This window comes from Caretta caretta, chromosome 2 (genome assembly GCF_965140235.1).
Source record: "Caretta caretta isolate rCarCar2 chromosome 2, rCarCar1.hap1, whole genome shotgun sequence".
Taxonomy (NCBI): domain Eukaryota; kingdom Metazoa; phylum Chordata; order Testudines; family Cheloniidae; genus Caretta; species Caretta caretta.
The window spans coordinates 123,591,834-123,616,582 of NC_134207.1; the positions used below are offsets into that span (position 1 = coordinate 123,591,834).

Here is a 24,749-nt window from a genome sequence, read left to right on the forward strand (position 1 = left end):
TGTGGAGTAATAAAAGAACTATGATCCTCAGCCAAGTTTTATGTATGTGGAGGTGACTTTCAAGTGGACCATCAGATAGGCCAAAGAAAGCCTTCTTTATGCATTAGTAAAAGAAAGATATGGAAGTCTCTCCAACAAAGTGCAATTCCAGTTCCTTTGCCTTTCATGGGTAACCTCCATGCAACTGCTAAGTGCTACCTAATCCATATTTGATTCAGGTGCAAATGCCAGAACTCCCGACCACGTAGAAGGAGTCTCTTCATATTACACATTCATTCACTATACATTTTTGAAAGTAGTGGATCCTCTCAGTTGGTGTAAATGGGGATAACTCCAGTGACTTCAGGGCAGCTCTGCCAATATACAACAGCTGAGGAGCTGGCCCAAAATGTATAGAAAAGCATCGTAGAGATTTGAAAAGTTCCTAAATTTCAAATGAGTGAGATTGCAGTAGATAAGAACAAAAATGATTTTTTTAACTCATTTGCAACATTAATCCACCCCCCTCCCATTTGGCATTTTTATGTAGACACCAGCTGCAATTCCATAGTTAAGGATGAGATGAGTTTTGCTTTCATCTACAGAGGTTGAATTGCTGCTGTAACGCTGTCATGACAGCTTTTGTGTGTCACTTTGCATTCAGCAACTTCACATAATTAAACATGGCTTGCCCAATCTAATACGATGTATCAAACAGAAAACGTAAATCTCTAGGAAAATTGTGAAGGAAAAGTAACCTTTTGAAGAGTGTTAAGAAGGGAAGCTTTGCTATAGCAAATGGGCTCCAATGAGCTGTCACTCATGCCTGATTGGTAGGTAGGAAGCATTCCTTTTCCTGTGCAATCAATGGATGGGATATGGGGCATTTGGAAGCTAAAACTTTTTAATTATTGCAAATTCTGGAACACTAAACTAAAAACATATTTTGACCTTCCCCCTGCTACAGTCAAGCTAAGTTAAAACACAACCTCAGTGCTTCCATCACATTATTTTTAATATATCTCTGCTGAAAAGAAATTTCTCTGACAGGAGACTCAGGGCCCATTACCACTGTGATATTTGACCTAGACACACATGGCTTGATTCTGAACTCGCTTACATTGGCATAAATCAGAAAAAGTTCCACTACAGTGAATGGAATTTGGTGTAAATCTAGCATCAGTGAGATTTGCTTCAGGCTCATGACCGTGATATACTGTATTAATGTGGAGAAGCCTTTTGTACTGCATCATGCCAAAATTCATACTCCAAATTGTGCTGGCCAGGTACAAATGCATAGTGAGACACAATCCCTTCCCCCAGAAGTTACAATCTAAATAGACAAAAGGGTAGGAAGAGAAACTGATGCGTACAGAGGTGAAATGACTTGCCTGCCATCACCTAGGAGGTCACTGTCAGAGGTGGGAAGAGAATCCAGGTGTTCTGGTTCTCACTTCAGGGGCCTGCCCACTAGATCATGCTGCCTCTCTGTCAAATTATTGAATTGAATGAAATAAGGTATAACAATATAATCAATTGAAAAGAGAATCCAGGTCCTAGGCAAATAAAATGCAACAAGTATAGATAAATGAAAGGCCAGTGAAAACAATCGACTAGGTAAGAAAACGAAATGGGTCTTTGTTATAGGTCTGAATTTTTCTCAGTTGCCCAAGTGTAAGTCAGGAGTATCTTCACTGAAGGAAGTGGAGTTATTGCTGTGTGCTGGATTGGTGTGAAATTGTGGTGGAGCTCAAGGTTGTAAAAGGTATGGCATTTCAACTGCAGCACTTTACCTCTCTAGGTTCCACTTGAACACATGATTAAGGGATGGATTTTCAAAGGTATCTGGGCTCCTAAAAATGCAAATAAACACCTAATTGGATTCACAAAAAGCACCTAAACAGGTTAGGTGCTTTTGTAAATCCCAGTAGACTCATATTTGCATCTTTACATGCCTAAATGCCTTGCAAATCTGCCCCAAAGTGCACAGCCGTCCATTAACTGGCTCACAAAAACCTGAGTAAATGTCTTTTGAAAGGCACTTGCTGGTGATTTGCAGTGTCAACACATCCAGAATGAAAACACTGGGGTCTGGATTCCAGTATTCTTACTCAGGATGAGTTGTGCCTTGCCACATGAGTCATCCCATTGATTTGGGATAGTAAGTACTAGTCAGCATGAGCAAGGGCCTCAGAACTAGGCCCTAAGTGAGTGGCAATGCAGAGGTTTCAGAGCTGCTGAGCACCAGCTTCTCCCATAGACTTCAGATGGAGTTGTGGCGTTGGAACCACCTTTGCAAGTCAGGCCCCCAAGTGAATTTCCAGTGAGTTAAGTGGTCCAGCCAATCACTGTTTTCATCATGAGTAAATTCGTCGCTGTGGCCACATTGATAGCTTTTCAAAAGTTTCTCTTCCTACGGATTTGGAAGGAGTGATCTACTCCCAGCTGTCTACTGTATTATCTACTGAATGCTTAAGCCTTACCCAAATGGGTGAATTGCTTTGTGTATTAATAACTGAGCATGCTTCCTCATGCTGCCCATTGTTCCTCGCTTCCTATGCTGGATGATTTTTTTTTTTTAAATGTCCTTAGAGAAGTGTCTGCTTCTCATTTCACTTGAGTTTCTGTTTTGCTGTTTGTTACTGATGTTGGGGAGATTTGTCCAGGCTCCTTTGAATGTTGATGCTTGCAAACTGCCTTTGTGGTAGACGCATTAGGATTGCAATGTTTTGTTGATATTTTAGGCTCAGCAGTCACTGTTTTAATCTTTTTGTTCCTGTGAGATATTCTCTACAGTGCCAGAAGGGGGGCGGGGAGAGGCACACTGCACAGTTTAGTTGCATAGCTGCGAACAGGCTGGGATGATTGCAAGAGAGAACATAAAACAGATTTGCTTTAGTGTCGATATTATTCAAATGGGATCCCTGGGCTGGTTTTAGATATCATGCATTATTGCTTACATGATGATGATCAGAGGTTATTTAGTTTTAGAGTCTGTGGTTGCTTCTCTCCCTCTCCTGTTACATGTTAGTGCTGTCCAACAATTGTGAGAGAACTAATTTATGTGTCTGTGATGGTGTGTGTGGATGGGGGATTGATTACAAACCAGAATGGACCAAATTAATCACTGTGAGTAACTTCCTTGTGAGTAAAATGGTGGTATTATTCCAAGCATGACTATTCCCAAATATATCTGCCATATTTGGCAGTGTTAGTGGATGTTCTGCTCACATACAATACAGTAACACTTCTTTGCTATCTTTTACCTAGAGTTGAGGATATCAAAACTTTCAACAGACACGGATGAATTCAAGCCTTACAACACCCTTATGAGATAAGTAAGACTATAACCATTTTGCAGCTTGGGAATCTGGGATGGAAAATTCAGCTAAAAATTCTCTAAGGTTACACTTTTCAGAGCGGTAGCCATGTTAGTCTGTATCAGCAAAAAGAATGAGGAGGACTTGTGGCACCTTAGAGACTAACACATTTATTTGGGCATAAGCTTTCGTGGGCTAAAACCCACTTCATCGGATGCATGCAGTGGAAAATACAGTAGGAAGATGTATATACACAGAACGTGAGAAAATGCGTGTTGCCATACACACTATAACAAGACTAATCAATTAAGCTGGGCTATTATCAGCAGGAGGGAAAAAAAACTTTATCTGGGAGGACCAGAAGCCCATATCTACATGGAATGAAGCCCCCCAAATCCCAGCTCTTCGTTCCAACCACTAGAGCGCATGGCCCTTCCTTCTTCTGAAGGTTAGAAGTAAATCCAGAAACACACTGATTTAGAATGTTTGCAAGAATAAAAATCATAGGTGATTTTATTCATTACTACAACTATTTGTTTTACACAAACAGGTCCCATGATGCCCTTCAGCAAAGTAGTGTGTCCTGACTAATTAATGGATTGCAGGTGCAGACTAGAACATTAATGGCAACAATATATCACTTTTAACTGGTTGTAGTCACTTCTACTAATAAGAATGGAGCAACTGGCAGATTGCTGTGTAGCCGATAAGCATATGGTGGTGGATAAATCATTTAAGGCCCAATTCTGCCACCCTCATTCATACTGAACAGGTTGCTGTATAAGGAGATCTATTTAAACCACTGAAACTAATTACAGAGTAAAACACAACTTGGCACAAGCGTGACTGAACTGGGCCATTTGTTAGTGGATTAATACATGATGCCAAGCTCTTATCTAAAATTAAGCATTTTATACCATTAATACCCTGAGATTATGGTTTCCAAATAATTGCCCATTTCTTTCTTCTGTTTTCTGTGTGTTTGTATTCAAATATTGATAAAAAGGAAATTTAAACAGGGAGGGATAAGGTCTGAGTAACATAGTACAATAAAAGCAAACTGGATGGAGTTCAACACTTAAGTCGTTAAGCTATTATTGTCTTCAGTGAGGCTAGAAGTATTAACATATCAAGGCAAAAAAGCAAATTTGCAATGGCTTAGTTTGGAATTACCTTTCCAGGGGAAACTAGAACAAGAAAAACATGTTATGAAGCAAACACAACTCTTTAAACTAAACAACCCCGGGGACAATTTAAAGGGACCTGTTGAAATTTTAAAAATTGGACCAGATCATCAGCTGATGTAAATCAGTGTAGCTCTTAAAAAAAAAAAAAAAATTCAACAATCAGTTCCTTGCATAGGGGACACCACTGTCGTAGCACACTGAAACTGTCTTGGATTAAAGCATTCCCCATTGTTGGGGTGGCAGCTCTCTATTCTTCTGCCTCGGCATCTCCCCTCAGCCTTCATCCTACTCTGTCAGTACTGAATATCTGCACCTCTTGACTAATGCCACCTTGAGCCTAGTCCTGTCTCTTAATTCCTCCACCAGCACTGTTTTGGCTCCCTACAGTTCACCCTTTCTTTAACTTCCCTCCCCCATGGCCACTTTAACTTCAACCCCCACTGTCGGCCACACCCTCTACTAACCAATCTACTCTCTCCGCAACATCCTCCACCCTAGATAGGACGTTTGCCTTCTGTGATCATCTGATCCTTCACTGAATTTCCTATAGCAGTTTATCCAAATGTCTCTCACCCTTCTGGTTCCAATTTGTACCTCTACTCAGATCATTCCAGGATCATGCAGCTTTTCCTGATTTCATTGCTGCTCTTCTGCCTCGGTCAGCTCTGGATTAATCTGACCCCCCACCTTGTCAGGATGTTCTCATTTGCTCTTCTCTCCAAAGTTTGGAAATGGCATCTCTAGAGGGAATGCAAACATGTGTGATCCAAGGATGTCTTGAAGCCATCAGTCAGAGTGCAACACAGACACAGAGTTTCCCTGGTTTCACCAAAAGAATGTCATGTAATGTCTCTAATGAAAGCCTCTGTCACACTGGTCATCATAATCATTGTAAGATATTTGTATGGAAAATATATGAAGAGTTATGTAGATGTACTAAAAAATATGTTCTCTAGGTCTGCAAGGTAAAACAGCTCACGAAAAGGCAATCCACAGGCCGGCATATATACTCTTCCTGGTCATATACAGATTGAGAATTTTATGGTTCACAATGGTCATCCACTCAAAAGTGTGAGTTTAATGCAAATGAAGGCTCATGAAATCTTCAAAGAGAGGAAATTAACAAGAACTAGTAAACAGCAGGAATTATCCTGTTTAGGGGAAAGGCAATGAACTTTTGGAACTGTGTCTGGGCTACAGCTGATCCCCTTGATATTCCTTCAGTCTATGAGAACAAGCAGACAGCAGGCTTGATCTTATGAGAAGCGGTTTCACCAGGGTTGGTGGAAAACACTGAAGAGAAATTTGGGTGAGAAACTTTTTATAGGCAGGAGGATAACTTGTCAGTTAAGTTCAGGCTTTAGAACGAGTTATGTTTTATATGAAACCATTTGTCCCCATCTTTCTCACTGGTTTTTATTTGAATCTGAATTTTCTTAAGTTTCCTTTTTGTTTGATAAATGAACTACATGTTGTGTACATCACAGGAGCAGTGGTCTACAGTACATGGTTCCTTTGGCAACAGAGGATCTCTGTGTGTATCCAGTGATCAGGGACCACACAGGGATGCTTTGGAAGGGGTAGGGTGCATCTGTTATCAATTTGCAAGGCAAAGACACGGCTGGTGTAGCCCAGAGGATAGAGTATGAGTGACTCTAAGTTAGGGAGCTAACACCCAGCTAGTACAGGCAAGACTTCCTTGTGCTGGAGATAGGTGGTAACAAGGTGACTCTCAACCCTGGGTGCCCTGAGAAGCATCACTACCTGGTAACACATTTTGTCTGTTAAGTGAAGTAATTACAAATATGTGGTCCCCCCCACTCCAGCTAACTTGCCTTTGATTTCTGGGATGTGACATCTCAATGAGATTTATTCTCTTTAAAATGTAGCATAGGCAAAAGCAAAAAAACAACCTAAATCTTAGATCTGTTGCAGGAATTATCCTAAAATACTGTCTTTAAACATGCTCAGGTTTTGCTTTTAAATAAAGACTGACTGTAGGCCACTGGAGGATGCATGGGTGAATTCTGAATGAACTGCCTAAAACCTGCTTAAAGTATTGTCTTGCATTATTCAATATTGTAAAGCATTTTGGGATATGGACTGTATATGAGAAGCTGCAAAATCAAACTGTATATTAATGAACTGAACTGGATCACATCACCTATGAGCGTATTTTAATATTTGGTGATTACACAGGTAAATAAAAGTAACAAACAACAACAACAAAAACTTCAGCCAAACACAATTTTGTTATTCCCTTTAGTAATGTAGGTATCAGCCTTAATGGACTATTCTTTCCTTATGATTGCACAGTTTTAATCTGACAGCAAGGAAGAGAGAGGTATAATATCAGACATTAGATAAGCCTATGTTGTTAACAGTTACAGCCTAGTTTATCCAAATGTTACTGCTTATTACAAAAAGAATGTCATGTGTTCCTTCGCATTCCCAGCAAGCTATGTTCAAACTGATAATACTTATAACAAAGCACGTGGTAAAATTCATTGTAACATTCTCTGGGAAACTTCACTGGCAAAGAATGTGTGTTCATGAGGATACAAAAATTTCATCTCACAAAAAAACTTTAATCTAACATAATAAGGTTAACGCTTCTATCATGTAGTATCTTTGAACACCACAATTTGTTTTCATATGTATTTGTGATTACTTGCTCAATTTCCAGTCTAGAGATTGTTTACAAATAGCTAGTTGTATGTATTTGATGTTTAGAAACCCAAACTGTGATTAGCTTTGATTGGCATATATAGTTGGTCACATAATGTTTCTATCTCCCTGGTTAGATGAAAATTAGGGTTCTGGTTTTGAATACAGATACAAAATTCACTTGTCACCCACAAATATACTCTTAAAATGTGCTGGTTCTGCAAATATTCCCGTGATTAAGCTTGTGTGCTGGAGTATTCAAGGAAAGCAAACTCAAGCAAGCATTTAGTAATGAACTCATTTACAAATATAACGGAATGTCTGTCTATGGGAATTCGTCAGCAGATTTCACCCACTGCAAGCTGTGTGCATGTGTAAGCTCTTGTCCACAGGCAGGCCGCTCCTTGATTAATGTAATCTTCTATTTTGCTGTAGTGCATCTTAGCTGTTTCCTCTCCAGCCTTTCCAAAATCCTGCTGCTGTTGAAGAAACTTTCCTCTCCTACTTCTCTGATCATGTCACTCCCTGTTTGAATCCCTCTGCAGGCTTCTTACTTCAAAAATGAAAAAAGCTCCTCTTCCTCACCCACAATGCACCATGTGACCTTTCCTTGTGGTGACTTGCCCTTCCATGCAGCTGCCTGTGAGAAGAAAAGTGCAATTTCTGAGCTCTCCTGCCCATGCATTCTCAGCATCAGTGCAAAATGGCCCTAGCCTGGACAGAAAGTCACTACTTGTAAGCTATAAATCTCCTCTCTCCCACTACTGCCTCCCCACCCCTTGCCAGAATGGGGAGGGATAGTCACCTGGGAGAGCGGTTGCAGGAGCATGCTGCAGTGTTCATTTCTAGGAAGAAGCCTGGGCCCAGGGAGCACTGCGGGATATGGAGAGAGGGCTGCTATAAGCAAGATGTCAGGTTGTCAGAAAATGCCACTATGCCATAATACTTATTTGGTCTCACTTCAAGCTTTCATGGCTCCTCCCAACACAGACCTAAACTTGTTGGGAATCTTGGCGGGGTCTCTGTCATTGGCAAGCCCTGGAACTTCATTCCTTTTGTAATTTGGCATAGGCCTAATCATGCTAACGCCCCACTCAAAAAAACTCAAGGCTCTGATGAAACCTCTCGCACCCCAGACTCAGAAATCATAGTGAAATATGTTCACCTCCAGATAAAAGAACCATTTGTATTACGCTGCTCTGCAGATCAGTGATTGTAAAACTAAACTGCATTTGCAAAAACAAACAAACCCCTCGAGCTTTTAAAGAGGCAGAGAAGCTGCTGCCTAGAAACTAACCTCCTACCCATGGGATGCTAGCATTCCCTCCCATTTCTGAACCAGTGGACAGTTACCCTCCTATCAGCTTTTCACCTGCCTGACTTCGTTGTATTGACTTTCAGCCATATCTGCCAGTCTTCCTCACTGACAGCTTTATGGGATTTGGCCAGATGCCAGATCTCTGTAGTATTAGAAAATCTTACCATTGTTTGTTCTCTCAGTGGATGGATCACAAAATATTCAAGGCCAGACTCTGGCACCCTTGCTCACCTTGAGAAGCACTGTACTCCCCAAGCACTGTACTCCCCACTCCAAATCAGTGAAGCTACTCGGGTAATAACTTGCTGCTTGAGGGGAATAAAAGGTATCAGAATTAGCAGCTAGGGCATAGTTCTGCTCCTGTTCCCGTCAATGGCAAAACTCCCACAGTTGCAAGCACAATAGCAGTTTGTGTGCATAATGGCTGCAATTGCATGTACAGTTATGAATATCTAGTCCTGTGCCTTTAATGTTCGATGATGGGCTTAGTTCTAAAACAAAAATAACTTTCCTTGCTGTAATGAGGTTGCTGTTTATTGGCTATATAGTAGGTATGTTTATTCACATAACAAAGCTGTTAGCTTTAGGAGTTTTATGGCTTGATTAATATCTGGTTGTAATCGCAGTATATTGTGGCCAAGATTTTCTAAAGTGACAACTGTTCTGTGGGGGCTCAGCTTGAGACGCATGAAAGGGACCCAATTTTCAGAAAATCCTAAGTGCTCCAGTCACTGAAAATCAGGCCCCTTTAAGGTATATCATGTTGGGCCTCCAAAAATGGAGGTCCCTACTACTACCTGTGAAAATCTTGGCCTAAGAGTGTAGCATTCTACATACTGATAGCTTACCAACCCTGAGTTTGTGAAATGGTGCGTGTCAAGTATGCAGGGTACACAGACTGCCATTCAGGTGGTAACCTTGGCATGTTGTAGGAAATAAATTCTTCTTTGCCAAGTGATCACTTTTTTTTTGGTTTGTTTTTAATACTCCTAACCATTCACTCTCCCAGTGCTTCCTCTTAGAGCACTATTCTGTCCTTACACCGGATCCAAAACCAATCTCATTTTTCAAACCACATTCTCCATTTGTTGGCACTCCTGCCCATTGCTTTCCCCTCCATAATGAGCTTATTCACATTCCATATTCAAAACCCACTACGTGATTCACTGAACAGAAAAGTGCCCTGGCTTTGCATTGTTTGATGAAGGCTGATCTGGGGATGACATTATAAATGAGCTTTTATATTTGAATAGTTTCGTCCTGTTTAACAAAGTCAATAAATACATTAGATCACAGCAAGAGCTTGGTTCTGAGGGGCTTGGCTGCAGATTCAGATGCTCTCATTGATATCCTTTCGTTCCTTCCTGTGGTGTATGGAACATGTTGGTTCCAATTTTTAACTTCTTGAGTGAAATATTCAAAAGAATAATTACTGCAGCAACAAAAATCAAATGTACTTGTAGCTTTCAGACATCAGAAGAAATGGGTGAACTCATTCAGATAAAATCCAAAGTTCCCTACATTTTTATCTGAATCCAAGCTCTCTCTTTTTAAAATGTAACTAAAGTCTTGTATCAGTTTGCTTGCAGTATTTCAGCATTTCTGCCTCTGCTGAAGCATCAATACACAGGCTATTAAAGTATTTCCAGCACAATTGGACACAGTAAATATCAGAAATCTTGAGAATTTCCAGTCTTATTTTGCTGATTCAAGAGGTTCAGAATTTTAGTGCTCATTCAGAGAGGCTCGGCCCTGCGTCCATCCAAATTAATGGTAAAGCTGCAGGATCAGGCTTCTAAACATCTAAACTTTAGGCGGTGCTTATTCAAACAAAACTTCCAAGCCTTTAAAAGCAACTCCCATCAATAGATATGGTTGCTATACACTCCCATTATCACTGACAGAAACGTAAGAACAGGAGAAGCTTGGTCATCAAAGTAATAAGCAGAGATTGCACCTGATTCTGCTGTCAGTTATTCTACAGTTTTGCTCCATTGACTTTGGAGTACTTTTATACTTTATACCACGATAAGTGAGCTCTAAATCAAGATTTATTGACCTGAGAAATATCGTCAAGGGTGAAGCTTTATCTTAAGACATATTAAATGTTGATTTTCAGCAAAACAATAGGTTACTGTATGCATTCTTACACCAATTCATTATTGGAATTGGTCAGGTAGCTAGGACAGCATGTCAGCTAATGGCAGGAAGTAGCAGGAGGTTTCCTCCTATAATTGAGTTCTAAAAATAAGTTGATGAAGTAAGAAGCCTAAAAACCCTATTCCCTTGTAAGGAGTGAAACTATAGCTTTCAAGGAACTCAGCACAGCCAATTGGGAAGCAGTTATTTGTATAATTCATTTGATTGACTGTATACGGTGTTAAGGCGTGTTGACATTCTTCCAGATCTCCAGTATTGCTCAACGCTCAGGAGACATTTACTATCTGTCATGACTACACTTGTGATGAGTCTAGCCCTGTTTTTCTGGTTAGTTAACAGTTGGTGAACCTATCCTAATTTCCTTCTAGTGTAATCATTCTTCATATGTATTTACTAATTTTCAGATTGTGGGTTGTTCACAAGCTGTTCTCTGACTATTTGTATTGTCTGGTAGGGCACCTGATGTAAGCCACATGATGTTGTTTGTGCTCCTTGATTGCATGACGGAAATATTTTAGGTAGAATAACACCTGTGTAACAAATATTCAATAACAAGCAATGCATGGATTTTTGAACAATCATCCACATATGGTAAATTCATCAAGCTTTCACAAGACTTCCAATTGTTTCAATAATTGCAAATAACAAATAGCATGATACCAGGAATCCTGGTGAACTTTAATCACAAATGGATTCATCAATCAGGGTAGGATTATTTTTTGACTATTTGACCAGCTTTCTTCTTATAAATCATGCATATTGGACAAAAAACTGACATATATTCTTTGCCTATTTTAGCATTCTGGACCCTTTCCTTTGGGCCCAGAGCCCAGAATTGAAACTCTGGGCACTGGGTTGTCATGCTGCCTGTAACTGCTGTTACTGTCACATCATTTAAATGAAGTATTTCTATTACAGATGTGAATGGTATCACTGGCTTTGGAGATAAAGTCAGCGTTCCTGTCACACAGACCCAGGTTTTAGGTTAAACAATGCTTAACAATTTGTAGCTTTTTTCCATGACTGACACGTTTACTATCACTCACAATTCCAAAATACTATGATCTGGAGCGCTACACTTTAGATGTCAGTGTCTTGTGACTAATGAATATAATGCAGCAATTTCTGTTCTGAAATATGTCCTATACAATGAAACCTGACTTCTATATTAGAGTTTTACTCTAAAGAAGTGTAACTCTCATAGAACTTTTGCATTACCATTATTTGGTACAGGGCTATATTCACCAATAGGTGATATCCAATTACTTTAGATCCAGAGGTGAAGGTGTAGAGTAACTAGTAGAAGAGGGTTTCCTGAAGGGGGATCTTAGGGATAGTGGCAAGTGTGAGAGACTTTCTGGGCAGGGGGAACTGGAGCAACGTGGGGTGGAGCATGTGAAGAAAGTGGGGAAGAAGAGTTAGGCATGTGGAGAAACATTGACAAAGAAGGGAACTAGAACTGAATACAGGTGACCCTGAGAAGAAGCTAAAAGAAAAGGAGTACTTGTGGCACCTTAGAGACTAACCAATTTATTTGAGCATGAGCTTTCGTGAGCTACAGCTCACTTCATCAGATGTATAGCTCACGAAAGCTCATGCTCAAATAAATTGGTTAGTCTCTAAGGTGCCACAAGTACTCCTTTTCTTTTTGCGAATACAGACTAACACGGCTGTTCCTCTGAAACCTGAGAAGAAGCTGGCATTCCATAGCAGCACCATTACTAACCAACCTGGGAGAGGAGCTAAAGATAAGGGCTGGTGGTACATAAAGGGTAACCAGATGGAGGAGCTACAGACCTAGTCAAGGAGAGCTAGATGCCGCTCTGAAAAGAGAGTGGCAGGGAGGTGGCAGTGTAGTGGTCTGAGTTGTTTTAGGGCAGGGGCATGTAAACTTTTTGGGCTGAGGGCCACACTGGGTTTCGGAAATCGTATGGAGGGCTGGTTAGGAGAGGCTGTGTCTCCCCAAACGGCGAGGCATGGCCCAGCCACCACCCCTCCCTGCTTCTTGCCCCCTGATGGGCTCCCCGGGACTCCTGCCCTATCCAACCCTACAAGTTGAACTAATCTTGTGCTGAATAGGTAATAAAACCAGCTTAATATACACACAGGGAAAAAAACAGTAACAGAAAACAAACCCAAGAACCATACTCTCTTTGTGCCAGGTGCCAGCTCGTCCCAAGATTGCAGGCATTAGCTAAGAACTGACTAACTCACAGTTGGACTAGACCAGTGCACCTGTATGTTAGTTTTGCTCAAAACAGGTATTAGTCTTATAAGAATGTGTTTAGTATTTAGATTTAGAATTATATCCAACTTCTTCTCCTCTGTAATCCCCAGGTCCTTTCCTGCAGAACTGCCACTTAGCCAGTTAGTTCCCAGCCTGTAGCAGGACATGGGATTCTTCTGTCCTAAGTGCAGGACTCTGCACTTGTCTTTATTGAATCTCATCGGATTTCCTTTGGCCCAATCCTCCAACTCTGGACCCTATTCCTACCCTCCAGCGTATCTACCTCTCCCCCCCCCACAGCTTAGCGTCCTCTGCAAACTTGCTGAGGGTGCAATCCATCCCATCATCCAGATCACTAATAAAGATGTTGAACAAAACCGGCTCCAGGACTGACCCCTGGGGCACTCAGCTTAATACCGGCTGCCAACTAGACATCGAGCCGTTGATCACTACCTGTTGAGCCTGACAATCTAGTCAGCTTTCTATCCACCTTATAGTCCATTCATCCATCCATGCTTTTTTAACTTGCTAGCAAGAATACTGTGGGAGACCATATCAAAAGCTTTGCTAAAAGTCAAGGTATATCACATCCACTGCTTTCTGCATATCCACAGGTCCAGTTATTTCATCATAGAAGGCAATCAGGTTGGTCAGGCATGACTTGCCCTTGGTGAATCCATGTTGACTGTTCCTGAACACCTTCCTCTCTTCCAAGTGCTTCAAAATGGATTCCTTGAGGACCTGATCCATGATTTTTCCAGGGACTGAGGTGAGGCTGACTGGTCTGTTCCCCAGAATTCTCCTTCTTCCCTTTTAAAAATATGGGCACTATTTGCTTTTTTTCCAATCGTCCGGGACCTCCCCCAATCACCATGAGTTTTCAAAGATAATGGCCAATGGCTCTGCAATCACATCAGCCAACTCCCTCAGCACCCTCGGATGCAGCGCATCTGGTCCCATGGACTTGTGCATGTCCAGCTTTTCTAAGTAGTCCTTAACCTGTTCTTCCACCACTGAGGGCTGCTCACCTCTTCCCCATACTGTGCTGCCCAGTGCAGTAGTCTGGGAGCTGATCTTGTCTGTGAAGACCGAAGCAAAAAAACCACTGAGTACTTTAGCTTTTTCTACATCATCCATTACTAGGTTTCCTCCCCCATTCAGTAAGGGTCCCATACTTTCCCTGACCACCTCCTTCTTGCTAATATACCTGCAGAAACCCTTCTTGTTACCCTTGATATCCCTTGTTAGCGGCAACTCCAGTTGTGCTTTGGCCTTCCTGATTACACCCCTGCATGCTCAAGCAATATATTTATACTCCTCCCTAGTCATCTGTCCAAGTTTCCACTTCTTGTAAGCTTCCTTTTTGTGTTTAAGCTCACTGAAGATTTCTCTATTAAGCCAGGCTGGTCGCCTGCCACATTTATATTTGCTATTGCTATTCTTTCTGCACATCAGAATGGTTTGTTCCTGTACCCTCAATAAGGCTTCTTTAAAATACAACCAGCTCTCCTGGACTCCTTTCCCCCTCATATTAGCCTCCCAGGGGATCCTGCCCATCAGTTCCCTGAGGGACTCAGTCTGCTTTTCTGAAGTCCAGGATCAGTATTCTGTTATTCTCCTTTCTTCCTTTAGTCAGGATGCTGAACTCATCTATCTCATGATCACTGCTGCCCAGGGTGCCACCCACTTCTACTTCCCCTACCAATTCTTCCCTGTTTGTGATCAGCAGGTCAAGAGGAGCACAGCCCCTAGTTGGTTCCTCCAGCACTTGCAACAGGAAGTTGTCTGCAGCACTCTCCAAAAACTTCCTGGATTGTCTGTGCACTGCTGTATTGCTCTCCCAGCAGATGTCAGGGTGATTGAAGTTCCCCATGAGAACCAGAGCCTGTGATCTGGAAACTTCTATTTGTTGTCTGAAGAAAGCCTTGTCTACCTCCTCCTGGTCTGGTGGTCTATAGCAGATGCCCACCATGACATCAACCTTGTTGCTTTCGCGTCTAAACTTAACCCAAAGACTCTCAACAAGCTTTTCTCCAGTTTCATTCTGGAGATCTGAGCAATCATACTGCTCTCTTACATACAGTGCAACTCCTCCACCTTTTCTCCCTTGCGTTTCCTTCCTGAACAGTTTATATGCATCCAGGACAGTGCTCCAATCATGTGAGTTACCCCACCAAGTCTGTTATTCCAATAACATCATAGTTCCTTGACTGTGCCAGGACTTCCAATTCTTCCTACTTGTTTCCCAGGTTTCTTGCGTTCGTGGACAGGCACCTAAAATAACTAGCCGATTGCCCTGCTTTCTCAGTATGAATCAGGTGGCCTCCCCTGTTGCACCCTCCTCCTTGTTTCCTCCCAGTATCTCACTTACCTCAGGGCTTAGGTCTCCATCCCCCAGTGAACCTAGTTTTAAAGCCCTCCTCACTAGGTTAGCAAGCCTGTCCTGCGAAGATGCTCTTCCCACTCTTCATTAGGTGGATCCCATCTCTTCCTAGCAATCCTTCTTCCAGGAACAACATCCCATGGTCAAAGAATCCAAAGCCCTCTCTCCAACACCACCTGCGTAGCCATGCATTTACTTCCACAATTCAATGGTTCCTACCTGGGCACTTTCCTCCAACAGGGAGGATGGACGAGAACATGACTTACACCTCAAACTCCTTTATCCTTCTGAGAGCCACATAGTCTGCAGTGATCTGCTCAAGGTCATTCTCGGCAGCATCATTGGCGCCCACGTGGAGAAGCAGGAAGGGGTAGGCTAGCGGTCTGAGGGCTTGATCAGTCTTGGCATAGAGTCCCTCACATCCTGAATTCTAACTCCAGGGAAGCAGCCCGCTTCTCAAGTTTCCCAGTCTGGATGTCCAATGGATGACTGTCCCCCTTAGGAAGGAGTCCCCAACCACCACCACCACCCGTCTCCTCTTGAGAGTGGTGGTCATGGAACCCCCATCCCTAGGACAATGCATCCCATGCCTTCTGGTTGATGGGATCTCCTTCTGATCCCTTCGAAACCATTCTCTGCTGTAGTATGTACGCAAAGAACCTGAGAACGGTTTCTTACCTCCGTCTGCATTGGGGGTACATGGGTTCTCCTCTTTCTCCTTCTGGAAGTCACATACTACCAATTTTCTTTCCCATTCTGCACTTCCCTCTCTGATTCTTCAGCATGCTGTGCCTGCAGTACCAAACACTGACTTCTATCCAGAAAGTCTTCATTTTCTCCAACACAGGGTTGATACTTGGGTCTCTAGTTCTTTAACCTTCTCTTCCACTATCAAGGCCAGCTTGCACTTCATATAGACAAAGTCACTTTGTATCCTCTGGGAGAAAGACAAACATGGCACATCCTGTATAGGTCACAACAGTTGATCGCTCACTGTCCATATGGTCTTCCTTCTAAGAGCCTCTTCAGATTTTGTATTTACTGCTCATAGAAGCCTGAAAGTCAAAAACAACAAAAAACCTCTGTGGGAACTCCACCCTGGCAAACTCCCTGTGTTAGCTTCTCCTTGGGTGGCCGCTCACTTGGTTCACAACTGGCTGCCTTTTTATAAGGCTGCTGGCTCAAAGCAGTTGCCCTGGCTTAAAGCCTTCCCTCTAATCAACCACTCAAAGCCCATCTGGAACAAGCAACCACACGATCACACTTTTCAAGCTAGCTTCAAACAGACACACCGTCAAACAAATGGTCACAGCAGACAGATATTTGGATATTCACCCCACCAGCTGACAACACAGCCCCCTTAATGCAGTGTTCGCCATAGTTCCCAGGCAAACTCCCTCTGTTGGCCTCTCCTCTGTTCACCTCTCAGTTCAATTGCTTTAACTATGGGACCATTCTGTCTCATGTACCATGTGCTAGGTAATCACACAATGACTCCATGCTAGTAAAACTAAACTGGCTCTTTATGAAAACTATTTACAGAAAAATGCAACCGCAGTTAGCATTCTAGCCATGTGCATACAGACTGACTTCCTGGGACCTCCTCCAAACTCTTCTCTCCTACAACCTGTGCGCCTCCTGCCAAACTCCACACACATTGCTACACATCCTTTCTCTTTCTGCAGAGCCCTGACTTACTCACTATAAGCCTTCCAATTTCTATAACAGTTGACGCAGTAGTTCTACAGACAAGTCTCCTTTGCTACACAAACCCTGATTCCTACTCAGAGCAGTTCTGTTCTGTGCACTGAATGAGATGGATTCTGTGTTAAAAGTAGCAGCTGATCATGTAATTAAAGACTATCAGAATAATTAAAGTAATATTGGAATGCATATGTATAAGGGGGATGAATTAAAGGTTGTACAGGAAACCATAAATCTGGCATTTCCTAACTTTGGAGGCCTTGACTGCATCCTGTGGCCTGGTCTTCACTTGGAAATTAGGTCAGTATAACTACATCACTCAGGGGTATGAAAAATCCACACCCTTGAGTGACACAGTTAAACCAACCTACTCCTTGGCCTCCGGTGCAGCCAGCAGTACCTACGCAGATTGGAGATGCCCTCCCGTTGGCATAAGTAGCATCTTCACTGAAGTCCTACAGCAGCGCAGCTGCAGTGTTGCTGCTGTAGTGGTTTGTTTGTAGACAAGTCCTTAATCATGGTCCTTGAACACAGTTTTTTTGTATGTAAATTTTATTTATATATATATATATATATATATATATATATATATATATATATATATATATATATACATATACACACACACATACACACTCTCTCTCGTGTCTCCTTTTCCAGAAAATAGAAATTCATATGTATACTCGGACACTGTCCTGTCTAAATTGTGCCTTGTAGATTCAATTAGAGAAGCTATTTTTTTCTTATCCCTACCATAAAACTAAGTACTAGGGCTGTTTTCCATCTCAGATGTCTGAATTTCAGTATTGGGTAAGGGATCCTGACAAAGGCCCTGTCAAGGCTGATTCCACACTCTAGGACTTGGAGTGTAAAAGGTGGGGGCCCACAAGGACTCTAAAAATTAATACTTGCAACTCCAGGCTTGTATTAAGCTCCCAAGGTTACAGCTTTTCTCTGACCTTGGATGGATAGATGCTGCCACCACCCAAGTACAAAACCCCTTTGAGAACCCAGGAAGGTGCACTTGGGAATTCCTTCCTGTGGGGTACCCTTAAGCCCTTTCACATACACACACCCACTCTGGGGAAGAACTGAGAAAGAAAAATAAAGGAAATCTGCTGTTACTACCAGCTAATTAAACAACACGTGCACAAACCTCTTAAGATACAAAACCCCCATCCTGTTCTTAAAAAAATGTAAATTTTATTAAAAACAAAAAGAAAATACATCTGGAAACTCAGGCTATTGCTAGTTTAAAAAAAAGGATTAATCATCAAGAATAACTTACAAGGTTACAAGCATAACAAAAGCATTTGGGGTTAGCACAGAGGAGTCCACAAGCCATAAAGAAATAAAAGGGGATAAACCCAATCGTGTCTTCCTAGACATTTCCTGATCTACTTACATATCTGGGGTTTCAAATGAGGAGTAGTTTCTAGGTATGAGACCGATGAGTTTTCATACCTGGCCCCAAGCATCTTACAGCATAGTTGCATTGTGTTTGCTTCTCCCTGAGAACAACAACAGACAGACAAAAGGGGAGTCTTGTTTCAATTTTAAAAAGTTCTAGTCTTCCCATTGGCCAGGTGCGCACTCACTGCCTTTTACCTATGCATCACAGTGGGACTTTTAACCCTTTACAGGTAAAGCAAGTAGAGAACAGCTGCTAAGGGGATTTTATAGCTAGCTGGCTGGCTGGGTCCATAAAAGGGAGCTTCCCCCCCCCCCAATCTTCGTTTATCACAGGCCCTGATCCAAAGTCCACCGAAGTCAATGGAAAGATTCCTATTGATTTGAATGTGGTTTGGCTATGATACAAAGCATGTTGAGACTGTTTGAGATTAATAATGCTATATAAATTAAGGAATAATTACTATTTATTTTTCTTACTTAACTTGTACATAGGATAGAAATTCAATATTAACAATAAAATACATATTGAGTCTTTAATGACTTCAGAAAACAGTGTAAAACAAGCTTGTGGATAGGCTTATATAACATGCATGCTGCTGATTAGCTATTGTGTAAAATGAACAACTTACAAAAAACATGTGGGGGGACAAAAAATATGGACTGCTGCTGTTTAATTGCTAATTCAATGGAGAAAATCTTTTAAAAATATTATGGAGTCACAGCAGAGTCTCTCTATTTAAGATTGTAAGACACTTTCCATTATAAACCGAATAATTACCTCCCCTATGATATTCTAGGGGAGGTGGGGGTGGAAGCTCCATTATGTATAAACTTTTTTATATGTAGCCCTGAGGAAATTTTTTTGTCGAAAGTTTGAGGTTAATTGCACAAGCAATTTCAAATTCTGACTACACAGCGGTAGTAGCTGCTTTGTAGATAAGAATGAAGCTAGCTTCTCCTTGCAAACCGAAGGTTTTACTTCCCCTTAGCTCTGTCTCCCACCCCATATGATCCAACTGAAATTTAATATGCACTTGGGTCACTTACTATCATCCCCATATGACTAATACTGCCCATTTCGTCTTATTATTGCATGCTTAAATTTGGAAAAAGTATAGACGGACAACATAAAAAATGAGTAGATCAGCACATTTCAGGACAAACTGCATTTTCAGGACATCAGGCAGATTAGTATAGAGGCTGAGTGCCTCCATCCTGGCTCCCTGGCCCTGTAGACTGGATGGAGCTGAACTGTCAGTGACTCCCCCCTTTCAGCCAGTACTCACAAAACTGCAGGACTGGGGAGCACCTAAATTAATGCTGCCATCTATCCATCCTAGGAACATACTTATTTGGGCATCTCCGAATCCTTTTAAAGAGATGTATTCTCACAGCACCCCTTTGAGGTAGGGAGCTATTATCCCCATTTTGCCCCATCAGTTGAAGTACAGAGAGTTGAAGTGATTTGCTGTGACAGGGTGCTGAGTGAGAAGCACTTAATCAGTCCCTGCCATTCCAGCCCCAATCAAGGGGAATGGATTGGGGCTCGTTGGATAGCCCTGTGCCTGCCTGGTAACAGGCAGCACCTGCCAGCCTCATTAGCCAGGGGCTACCAAGGTGGGAGGAAGCTAGAGAGGAGGAGGAAGAGAAAGGCCAGGCACAGAGAGAAGTAGGAAGCCGCCTGGTCTATTGTTGGCCTGGCCTGCTCTTGGCAAAGTTGGCTGCAGACCCTGTACATAGATGGAAAGTGGTGGCAGGAAAACAACTGTAAATAAAGAACACTGGTGTTGCATCAAGCCGAGGCATTCCTGACTGATTGGAGAGGGCAATAGGGGCCAAAAGTAGAGGGGCCCAGCATGTGCCTCGCTACACTTGCCCAAGGTCATTAAGGGTAAGTCTACTCTGCAGCTGGGAAAGAGCCTCCCAGGTCAAGTAGTCAGATTTGTGCTAGTTTGGCTCAAGCGAGTGTACTAAAAATAGCAGTGTGGGTGCTGTAGTTTGGGTTCTCAAAGTCCACCTGATCCTGTGGGTCAGAATTTGGGAGGCTAGCCTGAGCAGTAACCTCCCATCATTATGTTTAGCGCACTAGCTCAATACAAGCTAGCGCAAGTCTGTCTATTGAGGCTTGGAGACTCGCTCCCACAAGGGAATCAGGGCAGATCAGGGAACAGAACCCATGTGCCTCAAATCTTAGGCTGTACCCTAACCACTGGACTGTCCTTCTCCCTGCCAGTACAATGGGCTAAACTGAAATCCTAGAGCCTGGGTGGGGTCCATCAGCTTTCCTGGGGTTCAAATACAGACCTGGATCTTGAATTTTGTTATTCTGTCTTCTCAAATTTATTTTTTCCAGGTGTGTATATATATATATTACTTTTTTTAGTGCACTAGAAATACATCTCCAATAGGTGTATTCCTCCATTGGCTATTCATTTTTATTTGGAATTAATTTTCTCATTGAATTTTGTCTGAATTCAGTATACAATGAAAGGGCTTCACCCTCAGCCAGTGGCATCAATGAACCATGCTGATTTGTAAAAACTAAGGATCTCGATCTCTGAGTTTATATATAAACTCAAATAAATACTTCAGCTTATAAATGCAGACAAAGTAATTGATTCCTTCCTAATGTTTAGAAACATGGTGTTTAGAACTAATACATAGTACATCCATTTAAAAGGGCTTAATTATTTTATACACAAACTGTGACAGAGTGCTGGGAGATAACACGTGAGCCTGCACTCTGATCACTCTGACATCAATCAGTTCCCCCCAATAAGGGTGATTGAAGTTAATTATCTAATCAGGTGGGGCTAGGGCTGAGTGAGCTAAAGAGCCACACTGTAGGGCAAGTGTGAGCACAAAGAGCCTAATGCCCTCTTTAAGAAGGGAGTGCGTGGGGAAGGAACAGCTTAATAGCTAGGCAAGGGGGAGAGATGTGAGACAGAGGCCTGGCCTACACTTCAGAGTTAGGCTGGTGTAAGGCAGCTTATGGTGACCTAACTCTGTAAGCATCTACACTAAAATGTACCACCCACCCACGTAAGTTGCCCACGACACCGACTTAATAACTCCACCTCCGTGAGTAAGGCCAATGCTGTGTCTGTGTAGGCATCGCATTGCTTAAGTTGACTGTTGCTACCTTTCAGAAACCATCCCCCAAATGCCCCACACTGGCAGTTAAATCAGTGCAAGTACTCCTGGTGAGGATGTGCACTGCTGACACAAGGAGCGTAGTGTGGACGTGTAAAACCGATTCAATTACTGTGCTGGCTGAATGTCTACCTAACTTAGGTTGACTTAATTTTGTAGTGTAGACTTGCCCAGAGTATTGGCAGTTAAAAGGTGAGGCTCCACTCTGATCCCTCTGACACCAATCCATTATCCCAATTAGCCTTCTAAGGGGGAATTGAAGTTAATTATCTAATCAGAGATGGGTGTGTGTTTGTGTTTGTTTGTGTGTGAGTGTGTGAAGGGTGAGCTAAAGAGCCAACTCAAGACTGATAAGGAGGGCACAGGAAGGAAGTGAGGGGAGAGAGGAACAGGAATATTTGAGCCCAAACTACAGAGATCTTGGAGAAGGGAGACCTCTGCTCCTCACAGGCCCTAGGCAAAGGGCCGAAAACACAGTATTGCTGCACGGGATTGTTAAAGGTGTTGGTGGATGGAATGTAAATAAGTAGCATGGGGAGGATACACAGCCAGTGGAGTCCGAGCAATTTCTGTGGTGCTAGAAGGTAGGAGCGCACACACCCACACAGTCTGTCTGTCTCTCAGTGTGTTATTGCTTTATGTGTAAACCCCCCTCTGCACCAGCTTGTGTACTTGGACTTGGGTCAGTGGGGACAATATCGTCTTTCCCTCCATGGTCTCCTTCCTAACCTTCTCCATGGTGGAGCATATGGCAGAGGCGCTAATGCCTGCACAAGTTCCAGAAGTCCTGTGCTACTCATACCACTGAATTACACTGGCTCCTTGGTCTCTAAGGCCCTCTCTTCTTGAGGAGTGAGCAATATTTCCTTCTTATGGCAGCATCCTGAACTCTTTACTTGGGCAAAACTCCATTTTATTTTGCCTGAGTAAGACTTGTAGGACCCTTAACGAAGCCTTTTCTGGCTCAGTATTTAAGGCTCTCAGAACTGAAGAGCCTTATGAATTACAAACTGGCATCTCCTTTATCATACAGAATGACTACATTGGACTCATTCATGGAATATTTCCCGGCATGAAGCTCCCTCTGCTTTATTTCCATCAAGATATGATTCATATTCATAGGTAGCCACTTAACTCTCTTTATAATCTCTGCACTTTGCTGTGTGTGGTCTGGCAGTAACACGCTCTCCTGTGCTTTAGTGATAGCTTCAGGATAAATAGCACTATTTTCATCATGGTTTGATTTTTGTTTATATTTCACCTGCCATTTGAGCAGTAATGCCCAGCACTTTCAGATATAAAAAAGCAGCTTCAAGTTCCTGGATGCAAGGGCCAATACACAGAGAGCACTTGGAAAATTTATCAGATGTAGACAAAGGCAGATGTAAGGCAAAGCAGATAAGAGCTGCAACAAAGAAAGCCCATTCTTTCATTAAGAAGATTAATCTTTCAAGATCTTTTTAGATCCTACTTTGTGGACGTCCCAATAGAGGTAGTGAAGATAACTAGCTTGTAGTTAGTGCTTTTCATGAGGCTCTCATAATGTATTACAAAGGAGGTCAGTATCATTATCCTCATTTTACAGATGGGAAAACTGAGGCACCGAGAGAGGAAGTGGACTGGCTTGAGGCCAGTGGCAGACCAATGGCAGAGCAGGGAGTAGAACCCAGGTGTCTGAGTTAAGTTCAGTGCCCTCTCCACTAGGCCATGCTTTCACCTTCAGGTAAAGGGTTGGATCCTCATCTGATGTAAATCAACATTACCCTGTGGACATCAAAGGAAAGATATCAATTTACACCAGCTGTGGATCTGTCCCAACATCTCAGATATCTAGACTCCCTCTCACTGCATGCATGTATAATTCCATTAACATTAGGAAGTGATCCATGCAAGAGCTGGTCAAAGAAGAGACCTCTAAGTCTTGATTAATTCAAATTGGTTTGTGCTACTCAAAAGAGAAACAAGAGTTTTGTTGTTTATGTAATAAAAGTGTAAAATATATACAGTTGAAATCCATTAGTTGTGTTTTCCCTTGCATATAAGTAGGCCTTTCTTTGTTATTTATCCTAGGTAGAAATGGCCTTTTGAAACCACAAAGCTGGGCCCTGCTTGAGTTTTGGGACTCTGAACATGTCACAGCTAACTTCAGTGTTCATTTCAAAAAGAAAATTGATAGGTCATTTCACATTTTTGAGGCTTTCTCCACAAAAGAAAAAGCTATCTGGAAAGTCGAAAATTTGCAGTTGTGATTCTTCAGAAAAATCACTGCCTAGTCACCCACTTTGAATCCCCTCACTCGCAGATAATCAAGGCAGGCCCCTAAAATTTGTGAAACCCATGGCTACAGGTCCCTTGGCATCTGGAGGGACCTCAGAGCAATTCACAGCTGTGAGAGTGAGTGAGTGCTGCCTGGGCTATTATCACTGGACTTAGAAATACCGCAAGCTCCTCCATGGCTACTTGCCAATGATTACAACTCAGCTGTGGCTCTTCCGCTGAGCAGCCAGTGGGCACTGTGTATGTTGCCAGGGGGCTGCTCAAGTGGCAAGAGATGTAACATTATCTAGTGCTCTAAGCATGGGATTGAAAGCAAAGGACTTGAACATTCCAGTCCTCATTCTGACATTGATTGCCTTGGGCAAGCCATTTAAGTTTTCTGCCTTAGTTTCCCTAGCTGAGAAACAGGGTCAGTAATACTTTCCTACTGCCCAGAGGGGTTGTGGAGATGAATAACTTTTGTTTGCACCACAATATAAGATTATAAAACCCAGAAGGACTGCTGTGGTCATCTTCTCTGACTTCCAGTACAATACATGCCATGGGACTTCCCTGAATTACTTCCTATGCAAATAAGGAAGAGGCATAGTAGTTCCAACTTCCATTCTAACTTTTCTTCTTCAGTGGCTCATAATTTTCTCAAGCAACCTACTTGGTTGTTAATTTTTTCCACATTTGGTCTTGGTCCATAGGCCATTTTTTTGAGTGGTGGAAATGAAATTCTAATAAAAATCAATTGACTTGTTCTGAAAATGGATATTAAAATAACCATCCTTCCCTGCTCAGAGGTATACATCAGAAATTTTGTGCAGGCAAAATTCTAACTAAAAAATGGTAGAAATGATTTTTTTCAAACTTGAATTGTTTTACAGAAGTAATTAAGAGATAAAGAACAAGCCCAGAAGTCTAAAGAAAATCGGTTCAGTGGTTAAGATTTGAAAATGGAAAATTTCATGGAGAA

The 24,749-nt window shown here is 42.2% G+C and overlaps 1 long non-coding RNA gene across 1 annotated transcript; it reads right to left on the bottom strand.

Annotated features, from left to right (window-relative positions):
• Window positions 1-7,276: 7,276 nt before the first annotated feature.
• On the bottom strand, window positions 7,277-18,609 carry LOC142071093 (uncharacterized). The gene is made up of 3 exons (XR_012667051.1): window positions 18,351-18,609; window positions 7,959-8,026; window positions 7,277-7,793 (listed from the first exon to the last, which is right to left on the bottom strand). It is a non-coding gene; the product is annotated as an uncharacterized LOC142071093 (long non-coding RNA).
• Window positions 18,610-24,749: the final 6,140 nt, after the last annotated feature.